Source organism: Scatophagus argus, chromosome 14 (genome assembly GCF_020382885.2).
Source record: "Scatophagus argus isolate fScaArg1 chromosome 14, fScaArg1.pri, whole genome shotgun sequence".
NCBI classification, from domain to species: Eukaryota; Metazoa; Chordata; class Actinopteri; family Scatophagidae; genus Scatophagus; species Scatophagus argus.
In genome coordinates this window covers 10,952,702-10,976,567 of record NC_058506.1, presented here as the reverse complement: position 1 = coordinate 10,976,567, position 23,866 = coordinate 10,952,702, and the positions used below count along the sequence as shown (strand labels likewise).

Sequence of the window (23,866 nt, the reverse complement as noted above, 5' to 3'; positions counted from 1 at the left end):
AGCGGCCTCAGTGAGCTGTTGTGGCTGGGTTTTGGGTTGGAATAAATTCTGTCTGTGTTCTACATGCCAGCGACTCCTAAGTGAATCCTAACTGGACTGGAAGAGGAGCTTTCTTCAGTTTAATTCTATCTTAAGACCTGAACTGTGAATTGTGCAGAGCTGAAGTCATCTTATGAACATGGGAGAGAGCTGATATGGAGAATGATATTTTTCCACTCTCCATATGTACCACAGTGTGGTAGATAAATTCTGGATGTATATAAAATGCAATGTAATGAACTGCATTCTGCTGCATGCATCACATTAGATGAATCTCCTCATACATCTTTGAGTCATTTTGTCAGTTTGTAATTAGTCTGCTGGGAAACATTGATTTAGATGATGGATTTTTGCGAGATCATTATGTTCAAAGCAACATGTTATGATTCTGCTAAAATCTGATATGGCAGATATTTATCACATTTTTTTGATCTAGAAATTTAGTGATCTCTTCCACAAGTTACCAGTGAAACACATCAGACAGATCTGTCTGTTCGGTTATCACAAGTTGTGTACACTCCAATAATTTCAAGAATATTTCATGATAAATCAACCAGGCTGTCTCATTCCAAATATTTCCGCAAATAGGGCCAAAAATGTGGCCGTTTAACCGATTTTAGAGGACCCAACATCAAGGAGTTACTCTTTGTATCCTTGGTTGATATAAAAAAACCTAACAGGTTTGTACTGAAAGAAGTCGTATAGCTCGGAGGTACTGCGCTGTGTTTGACAGTTCACATTTTCCGTTACAAATTCAGCTGTTAAACAGCACCAAGCTAAACAACCACAGTGCCTCTACACCAGGGTTTTAAAATGTAATCTAAGTCCGGAAAAGCAGATATTCACTCTTACAACTGAACCCTCTGAAGTTACACCTGGCATTTCTATATGTTTGTAGCACCTGCATTTTAATTACATGCTGCTGACTGGGCACAGCATGCACTGCTGTTTGTAGGCAAAGAATTGTGACGGTATATGTGGACATACTTTTCCTTTTACAGGCTGAAAAATAGATATTGATAGATCAAATAATATTTAATATTGTTTTATTGAATAAATCTGCATAGGGTATATACATAAATATCAAAGTAGATTTGCTGCTCCTGATCTTCTCACCTCAATGGCACTCTGCTCAGCTGGAGGCAACTTAGAGGAGATGAGAGAGGGAAGACTGTGTGGGACAGTTTGTTTGTTACTCCATCATCAGGAATGGACACCTGCTATGAATGAAATGACACAACTTTACAGCTAGGACAATACTTGTCTCAAAAAACACAACCGCCGTCACAGTTCTCATGGCCTGTTCACAAACTGAAATAGTTCCAGTCCAGTTCGGTTCACTTAAAATCAAGCCAGTTTAAGCTCGTACAGCAGACGGGACAGGCAAAAACGGAAACCTTTCCGACCTTACAACCCAGTCCATAATTGCTGAGATATTTCAGTCTCGACCACTGCATTCCCTAAAAACACCTCAGCCTACCTAACCTACCCAACCTAATTTATTTCATATGAGAAGTTTTATTGGAGAGCAAATGTCTCATGAATTTCATCTTTGGTTAGAACATTCGTGTATCTGATCTGAACCATACTTCATGTGATAGTGAACAGCAGGTCTATTTACTTTGAAAGGTCAACTTGAAAAAGTGAATTGGAATATTTCTTTGCAACAGTTAGCTCAGTTTGCATGTGATTCGCACCAAGCAGCAATTTGACAAGGCTGTTGTTTGTTGACCTATTTCTTTCCTCTTCTTTTCTCTCACATCGACAGGTTAGGAGATCTGTATCTTTTAATAGTAAAAGTCAAGCTGTCTGCATGCATTTGTATGATAAATTGCCACTTTCTTTTGAGCACAGCTTGAATCCTAAACATTTTAGAGTAGTGGTGCTTGTAAAGACCATCACAATAAAGTGCACTGAAATGTAATATGCAATGACATAAATTTGTGTTATGTTTGAGATTTTGCACATCATTTTTCAGTTTGTAGTTGAGGATCGTTGTCTCTTTCTATTTCACTCTGCTTCCAATTTTCAGAGATCTTACTATATAAGTAAATAGATCTTATACTGTATTCAAGTAAAAGTACCAATAGCACAGGGTGGAAATACTCTGTTTCAAGTAAAAGTCATGAATTTACATTTTTACTCTAGTCAAAGTGCAAATTAATGAGCATCAACATATATATTAAGTACTCATTATGCTGAATGCTATATTTCACAATACTGTATCATATAATTGGATTATTATTATTGATGCATTAATTCCACCACTATGCTGATATGTATATAGTCTGAATAGCAGTATATTGTACAGTGTTTATTTTAAAACTGTTAATTTATAAACTCTTTATATTTTTTAAACTGTTTTGCACACTTTTTGCTTTTTGCACTCTATTCTGTTCTTGTGAGCTGCCATGACAAGTGAATTTCCCCGCTGTGGAATCAATAGTTCATCTTATCTCATCTTATCTTAGTCATAACTTCAATGTTGATAATGTTGGTAAGGGTGATTTAAGTAACTGATATTGTTTATCTGCTGGATACTTTGTAAATAAATGCTACTAAATCATAATTTATTTGTTAATTATACTGTACATGGAGTGATATATCAATAATGTATTATTAAACAAAATCTGCAAAGTAACTAGTGACTAAATTTATCAAACAAATGCAGTGTAGTAAAAAGCAAAATATCTGCCTCTGCATTGTAGTGGAGTAGAAGTATAAAGACATACCTCAGAATATAGAAATAAGTAAAGTACAAGTACCTCAATATTGTACTCATTTACCACCACTGCCAGTTTTTACACTCGGCTAAGTTAACTTGGTCCTGGCTGTAGCTTCATACAGACATGAGAGGGGTATCAATCCAACTATCAACAACAGAGCTACCAGAGAGCTTGGCTCAGGAGCAGGTCATCCACTCATCGAAAGGTCACTGGTTCAATCTCTGGCCTCTGTGGTCTGCATGTCAAAGTGTCCTTGGGCAAGACAGTGTGTGAGTGTGACTGGTTATCACTCCTGCATGGTATCCTCTGCCACTGCAAAAGCGTTATACAAGTTCATTCCATTTAAAAGTTGACTTAGTTAAAGTTGTACTTGATATGCATGTATGATATTTTCCAAGTCTTTCGGTCGATTGCTGATACCGACAGATGCACATATTTCTTTACCTAATTACACAGAAGATAAAAATATTCAGATACAGACATAAAACACAAGGCCAAAAGTAAACATTTTTTAAGCAAAATAAGAAAACTAAGGTTCTTGGTCAATGGCTCACATACTGATAACTACTATCACTTAAAGTAAATCTATTACGTAAAACAGGGGCCATCAACTACATTTGTCACAGGGAGAGAATTTTTATTTATTTATTTATGTTTTTTCCCCCACAGCAGACACTATGGGGCCTGGACATTCAACTTAAAAAATACATACAGTATTTACTTCATAAATTCATCCTAATGGGAAACACATAACACATAACTCAATACTTAACTACAAAATGCTCTCAGATTTCCACCAAGGAGGCAGTCAGTGCTCAGTACAAAACTGGCAGATCAGCTAATAAAAAAAAACAGTTGACCAAACCCAAGTGACACTTTTTGCATATGAAAGGCAATGCTAGTGTTTCTCTGACAACTCTGGAGTTACACTATATGGTAAAAAGTGTCACGACCCATCTTTTTATTATTGAATTCAGGTGTGGTATGGGCTTGTTTTCCAAGGGTTGGGCTTGGCCTCTTGCTTCCAGTGAAAGGAAATCTTAATGCTTCAGCATACAAAGACATTTTAGACAATAATATGCTTCCAACTTTGTGGCCAACAGTTGGGGAAGGCCCTTTTCTATTCCAGACCCAGTGCACAAAGCAAAGACCGTAAAGGCATGGTTGGATGAGTTTGGTGTAGAAGAACTGGCCCACACACAGAGTCCTGACCTCAACCCCACTGAACACCTTTGGGATGAACTGGACCAGAGACTGAGAGCCAGACCTTTTCTTCCAACATCAGTGTCTGACCTCACAAACTCTCTACTGCATGAATGGGCAAAAGTTCTCTCAACTTCCACTCAAAAATCTTGTGGAAAACCTTCAAAGAAGAGCAGAAGCTGTGATAGCTGCAAAGCTGTATTTAAAATGTAATATCATTAAAGTCCCTGTTTGTGTAATGGTGCCCCAATACCTTTGTCTATATAGTGTACCCCCTGTAGTTCAGCTCTGTTGTCAGCTCCGTTGAAAGGCCAGCCTGGGTGGTCTGATGGGGAGTCCAAGAAGTAAGGAGGATGAATTTGGAGGACAATCTGATTCTGTAGAACGGGTGAGCTAGTTTGGATTTTTTTGGCTTGTTGCCAGAGGTTGGCAAGTAAATTGATGAACTGTGCAAAGTATAGTTTGCTCTCTGCTCTACTTTTGTCATCATGTCTCCAAACTGCTGACACTGCTGCTCCTCCGCCTACCTGCTCAGCTCAGCTGACAAGAGGTTAATGTGACGCTACTGTAAAGCGCTATCGAGTGCTGTTGTATCGGAGTAGTTTTATGATTACCTGTTCCCCAGTACATTAATACAGTAGTGGGCTGATACTTGCTACGAGTATCGATATTGATGCATCCCTAACCTTGCTCAACGTGAGCTCATTCCCATTTCTTATATGTAACAGAAGTGGAAACAGCGCCAGATTTTAATTTGGTGTCATCCAATTATAAGACACCTTTTCTTCCGGCAGTACGTGCATGAAACCATGACTCACTAAGGTGATGCTCTTCTCTCTTCTCTGTCACCTTGGCTTTTATCACGCAACTTCTGTTGATTCACACACTGTGAACACTACCGCGTTTGCAAATTACATGTAAAAAAAAATAAAACAAAACAAAAAAACGACAAGCTTATTTGGTGGAAGTTATAACATATGATGTTGTTTCATGATTCCTGTGGGCATCTGCCTTGCAGTTCAGATGCCCACAGGCATGACAGTGTCCTGACTTCAAATGTATGTCACGTTGCAAACAACACTCTCTTCTCTCTCAGCTTTATGAATCTTACATTTTATGTCTTCTACTTTTTCTTCAGTCCTCAGTCTTTTTTTGGAGGCAACTTCATCGTAAATAACTCAGTCTTTTATGATGGGCAGGCACTCATCTATAGTTGCTGGTGTGAAACCGGAAACTTTAATTACTCATAGATGAAAATGTGCCTTCCTTGGCGGGAGAGGAGAAGGAGCTGGCTGACATTTTGTGTGTCAGGATTACAGTGGTCACACTGTCACTGTTGAATAGAAAACAGATGATTTGATAGCGTCCTGGAAGGATCTTTTCCTATGGTCAGTGGCATGCGTTCTTGCATCTGTTCAGGAAAAGATGAATAATTTTTCACAAGTGAACAATCTGGGCTAATATTTTTCTCATATTCAGAATTGATGGTAAACCCTGGTGCTTCTTGTTGTCTTCTGTTGAGTATTGAAAGTGCTTGATGAGTTGCTCTCTCATTTAGTGAAATTTAAAGGTGCTGGACAGAGCGACGCTGGCTGTTACCCGCTTAATCCAGTCTTTGCCAACTGTAGCTTCATACTTACTGGACAGACACGATTGTGGTATCAATTTTCTACTTTCTCTGAATAAGCATATTAAAAAATAGATCATTTTGGTATTGCTCCTAAATTAAGGTATCAAATTAGCACAAGTGATGAATACCTTCAGTAAAGCTTCAGCTGCAAACATTTGCTTTGAGTTATGAGTTTCCCTGCATATTATTTTCACAGATCTTTCAGCATTTGTGGAACGCTGTTTACTTCAGCTGCGAGCTTAAGAGATATAATCACCGCCCTCATCAACATCTCCATCAGCATTAGCATCGACCCTGCCATGAGGCACAGAGCCTTCATCATCAGCACAGCCATCATTATTCTCATCTTCATCATCCACTTGATCCTCTTCTTGACCGTTAACTCTGCATCAGCTGTTATGCTGATGATTTATGCATTGCGCAATTTACAAAGAGACATATAACTCTTCCACTATCCATAGTGCTAAAAATGAGATGTTTCTTCCTGCACTCTCTTGACACTGTGTGCTGCACAAATTGTTTTTATCAGTGAGCTGAAAGTGGCCTTTGTATTATTTGTGTAATATGGGTTTTAATTGTACATGTTCAACATTAACAATCCTCTCAACCATTCTTATTACACTTGTGGTCATGACTGTGCTGTTGGTGCACATGTGCCTATTATTTTTCTTCACAAACTGCCAGTTGGTCTTGCTGGGATGGCTCTTTCAGACACTAGCAAACAGAGAAAAACAGAATTTTTACTGCACCTGTAACTGTGATAAATATGAGCAGATATAGTACGGTGGCTTGAACCGCATTCACAAAATGATACAGTATCCAATTTGAAGCAGGATCTGTCTATCTTATTGCTGGGGAATTATGTAGGCCATACGTTGAGTGCATGTCAGCTGAACAGGAGGGCACATTGCACTGTAACAGCTGACATTTTCACAAACCAGCAAGCCAGGTAATTAGGTAGCTAACTACATAACACTAGCTACAAGCATAAACACAGTGCTGCACACAGTACCCTCATTAAATGAATGTAAATGTACTGTAGGCGTAGTAAAGGATAAAATGCATGCACATCTGCTTGCTACATAGCTATAACTGTAATACCATTTGAAATGCTTTCCTGAGATGGAATTTGGTTGGGTTCCCACAGCAAAAAACGTGATTTAAATGACAAGACAGCAGGCAGCGGCATCCACTTATACATTTGCACGCTGCAAAACGAGTCTGTTATAATCACCGTTCCCGTCCAATCCAGCAGAGAGTGACCCTTATCACACACTGAGGTGGAGGTCAGTTTGCGGCTATCAGCGGCTCAGCTGAGGCAGAGAGGCTCCCAAACAACATTAGGCAGAGCTTAGCCCAGGCATCTCTACTGTCAAAGTTAAATCTATTCACTCATACTTCAGCGTGAAAAAAGGGATTACATGCACAACATGATCGGCACCGAACAGAACTATTTGTCTTAGCTATAGTTTTTGAAAAGACTGACATTGTCCATTTGCCACCCACTCTACTCTGCTGCAGCACATAATGACATGAGTGATGTGCGTGGACGAGCAGTGGCTGGCGTGGAGCGGCATTTAGTCAGACGTCGTCAATTTCACACAGGTGAGCCAAAGCAGGGATGAGTGGGAAAATCTTTTTCATAAATGCATTTGATATTCTGATGATACCGTGTCTTGCTGTGCTGATATTTTAACAAAATGCGTCCTGTCTAAGCGGGTGTTCAGACGAAAATCATCCCTGCATTATAAAAGAAGGAAGGGGCTGCACTGGTGGATGTTGCTTCGGGTATCACTGAGAAATGAATTTGCTGCTTACTTGTAAGCATGCATTTCTTCATAATACGCTGAAATTCTAAAGACACTTTAGCAACCACGTGAGGTCGTAATGTTCAACACACAAGGAAACAAAACTGTTGGATGGATGATCATTTTTATTCTTAAACCTTATCGCCAGCCAGGTCAAAACATATATGTTTGCCCTGAGGCTGGCAGCAGAAGAAAGGCTATGTTTTTAACTAAATCACATCGCCAAGAAACCCTGACTGTCTGTGTCAAATTCCATGGAAAGCGATCAGACAGTCTTTTGAAAATGGGCTGAAAATAGTTTCCCTTTGTGATTAACCTAACCATTATTTTCTTGCTTTATCAATTATTTGGTCTATGAAAGAAAGAAAACAGTGAAAAAAAAGCCCATTATTATATCCAAGACCTCTCGTCTCAGGTCTTTTTTTCTGACCAACAGCCTAAAATCTAATAAAACCTTTTTTGGCACTTTTTGCTTGATAAACCACTAAACTGAATTATTATTATTATAGGTTATCAAAATAATTGCCAATTAATTCTTTGTTGCATGATGGTTCTAATCAGTTAATCAACTAGCCAGCTCTGACTGAAATATTTCTCTCTGTTGGATTGACAGACTGTAATGTAATACCACAATACCAGTATAACTGACTGACTGATCTTTTTTTTTTCTATTTTAACCGTCAAAACATACATTGATCCAAAGGCAGTAAGAAGACTATACACTCTCAGCGAGATAGCATTTAAAGTGCAGATATCAAAGATCAATGAAGCCCTTCTGTAACTATGAAACTTCATACATTTGCACATCTTTCAGTCTCTTCAGAATCCTGAATATGCAAATACGCCGGAACATAACCGCCATGAAAGCAGCCCAAGTGATTTTTACAATAAATGACAGTTTCTTTACCCCCTCGACTCTCAAAGAAGTTGCCGTCTTTGACTAGACACCATATATTAAAGCGTGTTCTATAAACTAGCTCTTCATAAAGACACTTTCTAAAATATATGCAAAAAAAATTAATTAATTAATAAGACAACTAGTCCGTCCTGTGATTGAGTGACATTAACTGGAGACATCATTCTGCTGCGCTTGCCTGTAGAGTTTTCCCATTTAAACAGTATACTACTAATGATGGAAATGTTTGCCCTTGAAATCTCAGTTAATAAGCAGCTATGCTATGACATCCATGATTAGATCATCCAGTGCTGTCACATCTCATACTGAGGAGGATGCCACCAGACAAAACGAAGAGTGGGAGCAGGCATCCTACTCTCCGATTCTCTTCTTTTCACTCACTTCCACACACACACACATACACAAACACACACTCTCTTCTCTTCAGCAGCTATGCAACAGAACAGCCCGGGTTAATCTTGGGTAACAGCTTCTTGGCCAGGATCAGAGAGCTCCACTAAGACCCAATGAATGCTGACAGTGATACGGCATGGAGCCTTCTCACACAGGTAGGACACACGAGACAAACGCCTTTATAGATGGCGCAGCCTCGGGCAAGGATAAGATTGATTTTGCAGCGCAGTATTAGATGAGATTTCCGATGCATACTATAACGAATTAGCATGAATCTGTTCCCCATGAGAGACGCCTGCAGACACAGAGTGAATTGAAATAAATGACTGTCCCAGTGTTTACCACACCATCCCCCATGCTGCAGTCAGTTGGCCATCTAAGTGTGACAGGCCCGGTTCAAGCACAGCATGATGGATGGACAGCCGGGCAGCTGCTAAAAATCTCTTGATTCACACCCAGCCTGATATGCCACTCACTGATCAATTGCATCCACGTAAATCTGCCATCCGCCTTAATGTGACATGATAAGGAAGGAGAAAAGAAAGCTCAAGGGGCTGTGCTCCTTTAACCTCAACTCTTACAGTATAATGCAATTTACAATGGATGACCAGGTTTTCTGCTCTTATTTTCCCCACACAGACGAGCTACCTTTCAGCGGGAACTCTCACACGTCTCCCCTGCAAGAGTCGTGTGGATATTACCTCGAAAAAGATGAAGAATGCCTGTGCCGGTGAGAGTAATATCTGAAATGAAAGAGAAAGATTCATCGAGCGATCTGCAACTAAGATAGCGTAAGACCTCAGCAGTCCCGTCAGAAGTCTCTGGCAACAGATCTGATGCAAGTTCAATCAAAACGTCTCAACTGGCCAAAGTGTAGGCAGGAATATTTTTTTTTTAATTTTAAAGTTAGCGACGGCTGGGGTGATGTAGATAAAGCGTATAACATTCAGACAAGGTGAATGTCACTGGTGTTCTAACAGAGGAAATTGGCTCATCCACACATTTCTTTAAAGATGACAATGATGCAGGGAAAGAGAAGCTAACTGTATGAATGTGTGATCTTGTCAGTTGTTGAACTTGAGATTTATCCTTTTGGTTGATGTTCATTACCAAAGAACTACTTGTACTATAGGGATAGCAAATCCAAATATGAATCTTGACAGACCCAAGTATCAAAGTGTTCTTGTTGAAATACCTTAATATTGTTGTACAGTATTTCAAAATACACTAATGTGAAGGTATTTTAAGAAAGACCTGTTCATTCACACTCAATTAAGCTCCCTAATTTGGGCCGCTTACATGAAATTTAGCCTTCGGGATGAGGAAAACACACACACAAAGTATATTATGATGTCACTGTATGACTAGCAAAATCCCAGACAATATCTGGTCCTTTATCACATTGCCCAGCTCTGCTTCTATTGAAGTTAAAAAGCATAAAGTGATACGGTAACTAGAGCATACAGAGTAGCTGTTATTCTTTACCACCTCGAGATTTTCCCTATCAGCGCTGTGTAGTAGATTTGGGCCTCGTTCTGTTGCCGTTTCTGAGCACTGTAGCTGCATAATGTATACCCTGACAGGGTGATATTGAGTTTTATATCTCTGAGGGCACTGATTATGCTGCCTGGGCACATTTTGGTTAACGGTGCAGTTTCAGCTTCCCCTTCTCATGCTGTCACACAGTAACAACAATGGATGGGTTGAAATACTTACACTTGCAATGTGATGCAACATTTCTGATTGTGCAAAAGACACCAGGGTGGAGGAGAAAGACAAATCTGCTTACTTTAACTGCTGGGTCACGCATCTTAAGTTTAATAGTGAATGCTTATTATAAATATCACCTTCAGGGGCTTTCATATGCACTCTAAGAACTCATTATTCTGTATGCTATTTTGGTCGAGTTTCTAGAGAACAGTGCAATATTAAACTGTGTGCTTATGAACCCTTTCATTTTTCTTTGTTAAATACTGGTCTGCAATTGCCTCTTAATCAACACCAGAGGCTAATTGGACACCATTGGAGGCCATCAGTAATAAAAGCTGTGTCTGCATTTCATGTTGGGAGGGGAAAAAAAAAAAAAAAACAAATTAGATTTTATCGGTCATGACAGTGCAACAATATTCCTGACAGAAAGAGCCCGGATGTGCTGCTCTGCAAGTTATCATACGTGAGCCATCAGGTACATGAGGCATCATTGTTCTCCTCATTCTACTTCCTGAACTGTCCCGGCCCGTGGAAATAACATAAAGGATATTTCAAATTGAGCACCATTGTGTCAGCAAAAGGAATATAGACTAAACTTCATAATTGTTGCATTGTCTCAAGAAAAAATGTGATCTTGTACATATTCAATGAGCCTTCCAAAAACAATTTTGTCAGGATGACAGGTGCCACTGTGCCTTTGCTTGAATAATGAGAGGCATTCTGCTTAGGGAAAATTATACACCATCTTGCTTTCTATTCCACCTACTGCACCACCTGTGGTGAAAATAACTGGCAATTTCATGGCCTATTATTTCACAGATATCTAACTATATCAACCAAGCCTTCCAAATCAGCCACTGTACATGCAGATTTTGTCTTTTGGCAATGTCCATACCTAAACTTTAACAATGCATTACAAACTTCTCTGTGCTGTTTAAAACAAGTGGCACAATGACCCAGATTGTAACTTAATCAACAGTACACTGCTGGTGCCACAACTCTGACTATAAGGCTCCCAGCTACATGCCCTGTATGTTGGTTTCAGTTATTCAAGTATTTCATTAGAAATAATGCACAAATAATTAAATAACCCCAACTCGCCAAAGGTGTAGAGACACACAGATCTCAACAATGACCTTTTTTTTTGTCTTCACCATCCAGGGACATAATCCCTGTTTGGCTGTGCAGCTGGCATGCAACTGAGTCACGCGTCAGCCCTGATTAGAAGCAGCAGTGGTCCGCGGGCCCCAATCCTCTGCCAGAGCCAGGAGTGGAAAAGGCCAGGGCCACCACTTTCAGTCTGTGGATATGACCTTGATGGGGTATGATAGAGAGGAAGCGACACGATTCGCAATGCCACACAATATCTGTAACCTTCCACTTCCCCAGTACGCGTGCTGAAGCTATTGAGCTGTGACACACACACACGCGCGCACACACACACGTCAACTCTGCCCTGTCGTTATTTGAAGCAGTCTCCTCCTTCATGTCATCCAATCATCCATCTCTCTTTGCATATTGGCTGGTGCTTTGTGCGTGACATCTTAATTCCAAATATTATTTCCTTTTCATCCTCTTCAGCTGCTAATGTAAAAGTGCGGCTTTAAGAGATAATGGCTTGAAAAGTTCAATAATTGAGCTGAATGGGAATGAACATAAATTAATTCTATTAAGAGCTATAAAATTGTTTGTAATATTATTTTCATTATTATCACTTGTAATATTATTATATTAGTTGTTGTTGTATCAGCAGTGACACTGTTTTCCTTTTTTTTTTCTTAAATGCTAACTCTGCTTGAATCTCATTGGAAGCAGCAATAGAGACAGATGTCTTGTGAGTCAGACCATAGCAACACAAGTGTGGTAAAGATGGCACTGAAGGCACCAAAAATACTGAGTAGTGAGTAAAATCTTGGCGTTTGGCATATCCTGTGTCATAACAGTGCTGATCAAGAATTAAAATAAACATGTGACTTGTACTGAGCTGTAGATATGAATGGAGCATGACCGAGGGAAAATAAAATGCTGCATAACAAAAAAGAAAACAAAAAAACACCACTGTGACACACCCTGCCTCAGAATATCACCATAAAGACACTTTAAGCACAAAAAAATCATCCTCAGCATTGCATGAGTTCATGGTTCATGTCTTGAGCATTGCATGCCGTGACTTCCTTGTTTTCGATGAGGCCCTAATTTAGGAAGGCCAGTGGCCTACGATAGAATGCAATCGCATTTAAATGAGTCTGTCAGCTCAACCAGCAGGGATTTGAGAGTACAGCAAACAGCATGTGGTAATGAGAGAACGTGCAGCGGGTCTGAGATGCAACACTTTGTGCCGCTGTCCATAAGTGAGGTGCTGAAAGATAGCGTGCAACAGTAGCCGAGCAGGGGTGGTCACCTAATTCAGGTGAACAGGAAACCTGAGCTGGATGTGCTGTTGCCTGCCCTGTGAATACACAGCATCCCCACTCACAGAACTCACTAACAAAACATGTCGTGTGATTGTTAGAGCAGAATTTGCAAAGCAAATAGGTTTACAGGAGTCACAGGAAGGGCAGCAGTATATATGAGAGATGTGAAGGATGTGGTAGCTCAGAATCTTGGCTAGCTGTGCTCTATTTTTTGATAAAACAATCTTACTATTGTGGGGAATATCAGGTTGTGAGTCCCTGGGTTCTTTGCCATTTGAGCACTTCAGAAAAGAAATCAAACACACCCTTGAATAAATATAGTATATGCATGTCACACTATCCATGAGCAGCAGACACTTATTCAGTAAACTGCCTCCCTGTTAATTCACACTCATTCTCTTATAAATATGCAGTTTTGTTAATTGACCAACATCTGAGCCTTTTATGAAAACATTCTGCTTTTTTGGAAGCCTCTGTCTGAACCCGAGCCACCTCCTCAGCGGTCGACCCTGCTGAACCGGTGCCATATAATCTGCTGGATGGAGGCTGCAGCTTCCTAAGGAGGTGTGGATGCTGGTGCAGGTTTTAAAAGACTTTATCTTACCACACAGGTAGGAAAGCTTTCCCTTCAAGCTAACAACGGTGATTTTAAAGGATAATATTTAGAGCTGATGGTGAAGCCTCCTTTGTTGCAGATGATGTGGCAGCTGCTTGACTCAACTACTGTTTCCCTCTCTGTCTGTCTGTCTGTGTGTCTCTCTCTCTCCTTCCTATCTTTAAAGTGGCCAATCCTTTGCCTCAGAACATGAAATCCCTCTCAATAATAAATAGGCTACCTCAAGCATTTCAGAGACAAGGACCAATGCATGCTGCATGGCTCAAAGACCACCTTAACTTCACTTTTATATTTATATATATAAAAAATTAATATCGAGCAAACCTGGCATGTGGCATCAGGCGAAATCAAACAATAGGTTACGTAGCTCGTTTCCATATTTCAGCCGGAGCTGCAGCCTTTTAAGAGAAAGAAAGAGAAGGGGAAAAAAAGCCACCACTGCATGTGCTGAAGCCCAAGCACAGGACATGTCTTCCGGCACGCAATTAAGCGACCTCATCCGCAGCCGTGTTGAATTTGGAAAACATATACCTCTCCTCCACCCACCTCAACTGACTGTAAACACTGATAACAAAGATGGTTGGTTTGAAATCTGATTATCTCCGGCTACATTAAGTGAAAATCATCCAAACAGGCACCTCCAGAGAAGTGTCAATAATTGGTGAGCGGCAGCCCAACATCCCCGAATTGGAATACAAACAATTCCGGACCGCTGACATTGAAAAACACACAGACACAGACGCGGCACGGCTTATCTTGTCGCTTTCCACTGCAGCACGCGTTAAAGCTAATTACCGCCGTGTATAAGGTCGTTTCTGTGTAGGAGGTGTGCGGTGTCATTTACCTGTACATCATCCAGCGATCCGACACATGGATACAGCGAGGGAAAGAGAGACGGGGAGCTTGATTATTCCAGCCACACGCACAAAAAAGAGAGGTGGTGGTGGTGGGGGGGGATGTTTTTGGAAAAAAAAAGATCCTTAAAAAAAATCCTTAATTGAGCAAAGATGAATGCGGCAGATGAATTTAAGACCTCGGATAGTCTTGTTATCTTTAGATACTGCTGTGTCGATGGAGGCAGGAAGGCTGGGGAGCCCGGAGCTCCTCCGTACAGACAAAGATGCTTTCTCTCCTCCGCCGCACCGAGAGCAGCAGCAGCAGCAGAGCCGTCATTCCCTCGACACTTGATGGTAATAGTTTGGTAGGTAGCTTTTATGGGTTGAGGGCGCGGTCAGCTGCTGTTGACCAATCCCGTTCCCCGTCAAACTAACAGCAGCGTCGCCATGGAGGATAAAAAGGCGTTTAGGCACAGAATCGTAACCTGTGCTCGTCAGGTAGGTTTATGTTTATTTTCCACCCTCGGAGTCATTTGAGAAGGAGGAAACACTGAAGGAGTGGAGTCTTGCTTTAAAGGCAGTGAGAGGGCACGCAGGTTCAAGCCCCTCCAACAACAACCACCGCCATCCCACCCTGCCTTCTCAAAATGCTGCCCAAGTGCCCCTGAGCAAGGCACAAAAGCTAAGCTTCACCCACTGCTGGTGTGCTGTTCAGAACCTCAGCGTGTTCTGAGAGACAGACATTAATCATCAGCGACTAAAAAAATATCAATAATAATAATAATAGTATAATAATAAATGAATAATAATAATAAATTCAATTATTTTGGCCCCATTGTACAATGGATTGAAACTGCAACCTGTTTCACAAGGTTCTCCATCAGCCTCTTGCTCATCAGGCTGCCTGTATTCTTCTATTTGGAGACTATTAGAGTTAAAAATGCAGAAACCTTAAGTGCTAGAGTACCCCCGGGTCTCCCCTATGGCAATAATGGAAAGGAGGAGGGGACGAGGGGATTTTGAGATAAAAAATTTTCACAGTGAAAACATTAATTCAATTTATGTTTGGAATTTATGTACAAAATCGTTCAAACGTGAAGTTTCTCTAGCAGAGTTGAAAGATAAAACAGGAAATTTGATATGGGTAAATTTTAGGACCATGCATGGAATAACGTTGCTCAACATTTATTATTCTTGTAATGTACGCTTAAACTCTAAGTTATTCATGAAGCAAGTAAAGGCTATTTACTGTATAGTACTTTCATTCACAAAAGCCAGTCAAGACTTTACATAATGCATAAAATGAAAAACACAAAGAAAGGAATGATAAAAATAAATAAATAAATACACAAATGCAGAAACAGGGCAAAGTTCAGGATGTAAACACGAGGTGGATAAAAGCCTGGTGCCTCAGAACATAAACCTTTTAACCATGCTGTATATGTTCTGGATGATTGTTTCCAGTTAATAACTAAGTTGTTTTTCTATGTTTAGTCTGGACTCAGAGAGTTTGTGTGGTAAAAGCTATAAAAGGTAAATCTGAGATGTATTTTAGTCTTATACAGAAACATTTCTTACATACTATGTTTTGGAAACTCTGATTTTGCATTCACCGTCCTACAATCTCTGTGCAATAAAGGGATGCTGGTGTGTAGGATACGATGTGAATATTTGACTTATCAGTGACAGCTGACGCGCATACAAACCCCTAAAAGCCAGCTAAGGTGAAGCAGCATGGGTCTAAGCCTTCCTTGCAACAGAGATAAAATCAAAGCAATCTTGAATCTGAGGATGACGTATGAATAATGTATATTCTGAAATGCTTTCGCCTGCAAAACAATTCAGCCTGAGCGAGTAAATGGGGTTGAATACTTTTGCAGCTACATTTCAAAATCCTCACTGCTAAATATCAACACTAAACCAGTGTTTATGATTTAATACTGATGTATGTATTGATTAGTATTGTCATTCCAGTATGACTGTTTTGTGCGTTGTGTGTTTTGTTTCTATGATATATGTACAAAAGTAAATACAACTTATGCACAAGACATATTTTGACAATATTTAACAGTATGAGCAAAATGCCATAATAACCATGCCTAATTAACCATGGCCTGCTTATGTTGACAATGCATCCCATATGGAGTAACATACAGTAAATGTGTACATTTTATATACTGGTATTTCAAAATAAATAAATATAACCATAATCCAGAATCAAAAAATTCAGCAAACCAACTCAAAGTCAGTTTCTGATTTAAAAACACTGCAACATATCTGTCTGCCAGTCACATAGCAGAGATGGTGCACTGAAATCCAAACAATACCCTCATCAGAGAAGTGATTGTTTCAAACCCTCCTCTGACGAATGAGGTTCACACACATTTTGGAGGTTAAATGTCTGTGGATGGTTTTCTGCTCCTACTCAGCACAGAGGTCGAGTGGTTATGAATTTCTTGTCTTGTCGTCATCTAAACTTACCTTCAGCTTCTCTCCTCAGCCTTTTGCATTTCAGAATCTGTTCAGCTGTCACTATTGGCTCTGTATTACCAACTGGAAGTTTGACAAACAGAGCATATCAGATCCTATTGAGAAAATGAACTGGTGCTTTTAATTTTTATTGTAAGGCTCATGATCAGCATTAAGCTGTTTCTGGTTTTGTTGATTTGGTCATCACGAACAGCATGCTGTGGATACAGATATGTTAAACACGCTGACCACAAAGTTGTGTTAATATGAGCATATTTCAGAAACACACACGACAGAAGCACATAAATTACACATTTGCTGTCTTTATGTAGCATATGTTTAGTTTATTTTTCTATTTTTTCCACTAACAGTTAGGCCTTGGTTGTTTGTTTGCTTACTTTTGACTAACCCACACTTCTGTAATGGGCTACTGGTGCTTGAATTTCTCGAGGGAAATTCAAGCACCATGATGCACCATGATGCTGCCATGATGTTGTTTTGATTTGCAGTAAAATACCCTAAAGGCTATTGGATGGATTTCAATGACATTTGGTGCAGATATTCATGGTGCACAGAGGATGAATCTCGCTGACTTTGGTGATCACCTGAGATCCCCTTTAGAGCTACTCGCAGGTTGATGTTTTTGATTTTGAGAGAAATATCTTAACACCGATTAAATGGATTGCCATTAAAATTGCTAAACACATTCATTTCCCGAGAAATAACTTTCATGATTTCCCAACTTTTCTCCTTTCTTGACATTCCAATCAGTATTTAGATTTTAGCCCTAAATAGTACCTACTGGCATGCTACCATGCAAGCTAAAATAGCATGGTCACTGTGAATATACAGTATTAGCATGCTAACATATTCACATTCACCTCAACGCACTGCTGTGCCTAACAGATTGCTGCTGTTTATTGTTTCATATGAGGCCTTTTGGAGTTGGTGATACGTTGTGTTTTTTAAAACAAAAACTGAAAAGCAAAACTTAGTGCAACAAAGCATCAACAAATGAAGAGGGAATACAAACAGAAACAGAAATGTGCGTTTTACTTTAATGCACAAGTAATTATGTTCATGTTATGTTCAGCCACCGGGCTGTCATTCTTTTGTGCCTCCCTTTGGAGCACATATTCTGTCCAATACAAGCTTTTATTGTGCACATCAGTGGTATTTCTGCCCTCACAGCACCTTACCAAACAGTTGTGTGTGTGTGTTTTAGTGACCTGTCCGAGGCAATTATTGATTTTTGTTTTGGTCTAAGGGAGAGTGAAACTCTGCGGCTTCCATGAGGAAATAGTGGTGCTCATCTGTTGTGCGGTGAGATACATATCCAGAATTGCGGCAAAATATATTGAGCAACATCCGTATTATGAGAAACCCCTCAGGATTTGTGTAAAGCACATACCTTATTGAATGTGCTACCGGGGATTCAGCAGCAAACTGCCAAGTTATTCTTTTGATCTCAGGAACACTCGTCCACCACAACACATTCCTGTGGCTTGTGCAGTTCAAGCAGTTTGTTCAGTACAATTAAGCAGTTAATATTCAAAACACTCTGGATAACAGAGCGTCAGCAGATGCGCTGTGCAAGTAAACAAGATCTCATATCAAATCTGAGAGTACCCAGCTGACTAAAAGCTAAACTGTGTTTACAAAAATTGCTTTGCAGTAGTGTGGGATATTGATTAATAGGTGAAAGTGGATGAAATATTGATGAGCAATTACTTATTTATGTTGATGTTGGATTTGTGAGGAGGTCATGTTTTAAGTAATTACTAAGGTACAGTATCATCTTTACCATTTTACCAACATTTATTGAGCTCTGATTCCATGTTTGTCCCAACAGTATTAGTACTGCAATACATGTCATTATAATATGACTTCATCATAGATACATCAAGTTAGAGAATCAATAGTCCTTTTGTCACTGGAGACATCATGACATGTCACAGCAGGTGAAAATAAGAAAATTTGTGACGGCTGGATTCTGTTAAGCTGTTTCAGCTTCAGGGTCCTGCTATTGTGCACGTTGGCTCTCTGTCACACTGTCAGGACTTAGTGGGCCAGTTGAATAGAGAAGAGCCATTATATAGCCATTACCATACAATATTATTAACACCTGTGGTTTTCCTTCTATGACTTGTCAAAATGAATACTGTGAAAAAGGCAAGCTGAGCAGAAGGTAATGTCTTCTGCAAGGTTTTAAAGTAATAGAATAACTGAACAACTGAATAAAATCTGTGTTCAAACTTATATTTAAATTTTTTTTTAAGTGTTCTTACACACAATTTTGAGTTACGGTACTTGTAGTTTGAGTATTTTCATTTTCTTCTGCTTTATTTGTTTACTCCACTACATCTCAGAGATAAATATTGGACTTTTAATTGCAGTACATTTATTTGATAGGTTTAGTTACAAGTGACTTTGCACAATAAGATAAAAGCTCTGCATGTAAGGAATGTAAATTAGTTCAAATGAGCTCCAGCTTTACCAGCTTCATCATTAAAGTGATGTTCAAGTGGATGCACAAATAATTAGAATCCAATAATATAAGACACATTATTCTGAGTTTGGTCTGGCAAATGAATACTTTTACTTTTGGTGCTTCAAGTATTTTTTGATGTCAGTGCTTTTGCACTTTTACTTTAGTAAAATTTTGAATCCATCCATCTGTGATAGAGTATTTCTCCTATGTTGTAAAGCTACTTGACTTAAGTACTATGTCTGAATACTTCTTTCTTCTCTGTTGGAAAGTGAATAAATATGTTTACTCAAGCACTATAATTAATTCCAATTTTGATGTACTTTACTGAAGTATTTTCATTCACTGATACTCCACCACAGTTATGTTATAGTTTTAGCTGCTTGTTGCTTTTCAGATTCAGATTTATACAATAAAATATAACAAAGACATTAGGATATCATTATATTAGATTTTATTACCAACTTTAAATGCATGACTTTTACTTGTCCAACACAACACTCATCACTTGAGTATTTTTGTAGTAAGTAAAAGATCTGATCTAAAAGACTACTTGTTCTATGACTGAGGCCACACAGGTGTGTGCAGTTATTCTGGTTTGTCAGACCTTTAGGCTGAAGATTACCAGGGCTGTTATGGGAATTAGGTGATGAAGTTGCATAGAGAGAAAGCTGTCAATCAGGCGTAGTCTGTACATGCCTTCATAAGTGTATTTCTTCATATCCAGTGAACATTTATTTAGTGCTCCTCTGACAAATCTTTTCATCACAACATGGACTTTGATCGTCTATGGTGTTCTACTTTCATCACACTGGGGGACTCGCAAGAGAGGGATTAAAAACAGAATGGTCAGTATTGAAGCAGCACAAGGTGAGTATGGGTTAAGCTTTAAAAAAAAAAAGAGTCCTACACTTCCCATAATGCAGTTCGGTAGAGACTTTCATTAGACATCATTATGGTTATTTTTACAGTCTTGAGCTCATCAAGAGCCACCGAAGACATTCACCCTTCTTCACAAACCAAGCAGTTCTTCTGTTGAGCATCCTTCATGTGTTAAATTGTTGTAGAACCACTTTAATTGGTTACTACATCTCCTTCTGTTAATTAGTTAATGTATTTAATTAGCTAAAAGTGCTCACTCCTCATAAGTGAAGTTGCTTGTGCTGTTTGTTCCTCTCCAGTCTACTCACAGCGGGGGGTGGGGTGGTGGTGGTGGTGGTGGTGGGGGGGGGGACAGGTGGCTTTCAGTGTGACATTAACAGATGTACCACCAGGTGACAGTATTCCTCCTGTGTTGGCCTCATGGTGACAGGTTCACAGACAGACAAAATGAGGCATTTGACCTGAGTGAAACACTGCAACTTAACAACGTCCTCGTGAACCAACTGTGCCTTGATTTATTGCCAGCAATAAATGCAATGCAAATCAGATGATTAGTATTCAGCAAACATAACACTGGTTTAACTCTACACAGCAGCAACGTTCAGTGCAGATGAAATTAAATGCCTTTTTCTACCATCGCAGATGAAACTGTATTGCACACACAAAAAAACAATAATACTTATCTTGTCTGTCAGTATTAGAAACCATTGCAGGGAAATGGGAGATAACAGATTTCACGGTGTATGAGAATGAATCGAGCAAGTCCAGATTTTACAGTTTAGGCAGACATATTTTTAACTATGTAGTCTAATTAAATTCAATACATTCTAATGAGTAAACTCTGAGGCCTAGGAACAATCGCTTGCTGCAGCCTCATGTGCTGAAATGAACGTGTGCCAGGTAGTAGGTGTTGTACTTTAAGTCTATAACTTTTGGTGAGATGTAAACAAAGATGCTCATTCGCTTCAGGCAAAGGAGAAGAAACAGCTTTCTCACTAACAGATTGTGTTTAACAGTGTTTCTGAGAATCAACGTGTGAATGAGGCAAAAGAGTGAGGAAAGAGAATTACAGCCAGATCAAACTGAGATGTAATTATTTCAGTGCTTTGCTGCTGTTTTGGCCATCGCAGTGTGTTTTTATTTAATGTAGACAAGTGAAAAACCATTTAAATGGAAAAGGGGCATTTTAACTGGCACAGTCTGAATATGAATATCTTTCGACAGTGTGTTGAATAGTCAGACTGGCCGTTGGGAACTCTGGGAGAAATCCATGTCTGCTTGTCCCTCTGTATGACACTTGACCAACAAATTATACAAAAACAAAAGCCAGACAGATGCATTGTTGGAGTAATTTTTAATTGATTTTCAAGAGAAAAATAAAATAAAGAAATGAGAGAGAGAGAGAGTGGGGGGGGGGGGGAATACATGGAGAAAAAGAACAAACACATAGCAAAGATCAAATAATGTGCAGAACACAGCACATGTTGAATTGTGGCGATATTCCATGGTCATTATAAGATGAGTAAAAAATATGTAACAGCAGAAATAATAAATTAAGTAGATAGACATATACAGAATCATATACTTTGCGCTGTGAGATGGGTTTTATACAATAGCCAGTGTCTATGAGCTCACATTTTTAAGGTAATTCATGCAGGTCCCATGTTTTAAAAAACTTATCTCCTCTATTTTCATTATAGAATTTCACTTTCTCCAGATGTAAAGTGTTTGACAATTCTCCCAACCACGAATTGTATGTAGGCACAGAGTCCATTTTCCACACTCGTAAAATCAGCTATTTTGCAGTCACCATCCCAAATTGAATTGCTCTTCTTTCAAATTTATTGACAGAAGAAAGGACAATTGTGGCCCCCAGGATGGAAACCAAAGGGTTGGGCACCAGATTCTTACCATAAGCCTCAGAAAAACACTGAAAAATACACACTTCCAATATGAATGAAACTTATTACATTCCCAGAAATCCCTTCTGGGAATGTAATAAGTTTCAGTCAGTGTTACAGTAGATATCATGGAGCTACATCAGTTATATTGGTGGGATATCAGGATAAATTTTGTGTAGCTTTTCCCGTGAGCAATGGGGTCTGTGGAGTGATTTAAACTATAAGGTTGTGTCTGGTGTTAACTGAACACTTTTATACGTTTCGTAGACATTTTTCCCAGATTTCATCGTTCAATTCCATATTCCATGCCTGAAGCATTTGATAGAAAATTGCTCCACAGGTGCCAGGGTCAAAACTGTTAATAGTCTCAAGAGTATTATGTTCATTCAAAACTTCAGAGTTTGGTACGTATTTTTTAAACAAAATCTCTAATCTGTAAATACCTGAAAAAACTTGAAGCAGGTATTCCATGTTTGGCTTGTAGCTGTGCAAATGAGGCAAAATTTCCCCCAATATACAAATCATTTATGTTATTAATGCCTTTCTGTTTTCAAGCAGAGAAAACAATATCATTTAGGCCAGGTATGAAAGTGTGATTTTCACAAATTGGAGTATCAATATATACACTTGAGGCCTTGATATGAAGTTTTATCTGCTCCCATGTCCGCATGCCGCCATCGTTGGACTAATTTAATTATGCACCTCCCATCAAGTGGCGACTGGGTGTGTCCAGTAGTGGAATATCTGCAGACTGTCTGTGGTAGGCTTTCTGAGTAAAAAGTCCAGGGCTATTTTTCAGTCCCAATCCACCCCTGGTGTGTTGGCAAGTTTTTCCCTGAACCTCATACCCCACGCTACCTCTTACTGAATCTCACATCAATGTGTCGAACCAATGAACCCTCAGGTGAACTCACTCATATCAGCCTCTCCCACAAGATTCTGACAATTCTCATTTCAGTTTTTTTCATGCTCTGCTTCTCCTGGAAACACTTCCATGACTCCTGAACCCTGATGTTGTGGATATAAAACATTAATTCCTTCCTTCACCCAGAAAGACACACACAAAAAAAAAATAGAAATGAGTGCTTACAAAAAGGATGCAGGGCAACATGATGTTTAGATATGGAGGTGCAAGACATATTGCACCTGCAAAAGTAACAAATTTTCTGTGGCAGCTTTCAGATACATTTATGACTGTGTGAAGGGAGGTTTTGCTGTAGTGTCACCTTCATATTTTGAAGATTCAAGTACTGAAAAACAAAAATCTTTTGTTGCTTAGTTTCAGAGGTCTGACTGAGCAAAAACAACAACAAAACAGACCTGATTAATACATAAAGTACCCAGGCACATTTTGCTTTAAAAACTCAAATTTTACTTTGCACAAGACACATTTTTTATGTTGATTTTTTTAATGTTTTGACATGATGCTCATGAAACTCTAACCAGCAATCACATTATCAGCCAATTAGAGGTAAAATATCCCTGCTATGAAAATGATTAAACATTTGGAAACTTGCATCAAGTTCCACCACAAATATTATTTGTTGCTTTTTATTTTTTTTGATAAAGGTTCTTTTCCTCCCCTCATTTCACTCCATGCACTGCCAGCGCACACTGGGAACACCAAGTCACTGATTTTTTTCCCATTGTCTACCTATTTTATGTAATCTAAGAAAAAACAGCATGCATGTTGAAGATAAGAAAAAAGGTGGGACTGTGCAAATTGCTACATAAATACCAGTTTTGCTCCAGCCTATGTCAGTCAGTTGCTTTTTACACCCTTTGCAACATAGGCACCTAAATAACTGTTTACTGTTGGCCAATCAGAGCATTAA

General features: G+C 39.3%; 1 protein-coding gene across 3 annotated transcripts in view; it reads right to left on the bottom strand.

The window, feature by feature from the left end:
- The window catches only part of LOC124070879 (neurexin-2-like), a 108,306-nt gene extending 93,415 nt beyond the window's left edge, over window positions 1-14,891 (bottom strand). For 2 of the 3 annotated variants that reach the window (XM_046411200.1, XM_046411196.1), the window contains exon 1: window positions 14,300-14,891. The gene's annotated coding sequence lies outside the window, so the exon portion shown is untranslated. The remainder of the gene's footprint in view (window positions 1-14,299) is intronic. The other variant, XM_046411195.1, reaches the window with a different exon arrangement.
- Window positions 14,892-23,866: the final 8,975 nt, after the last annotated feature.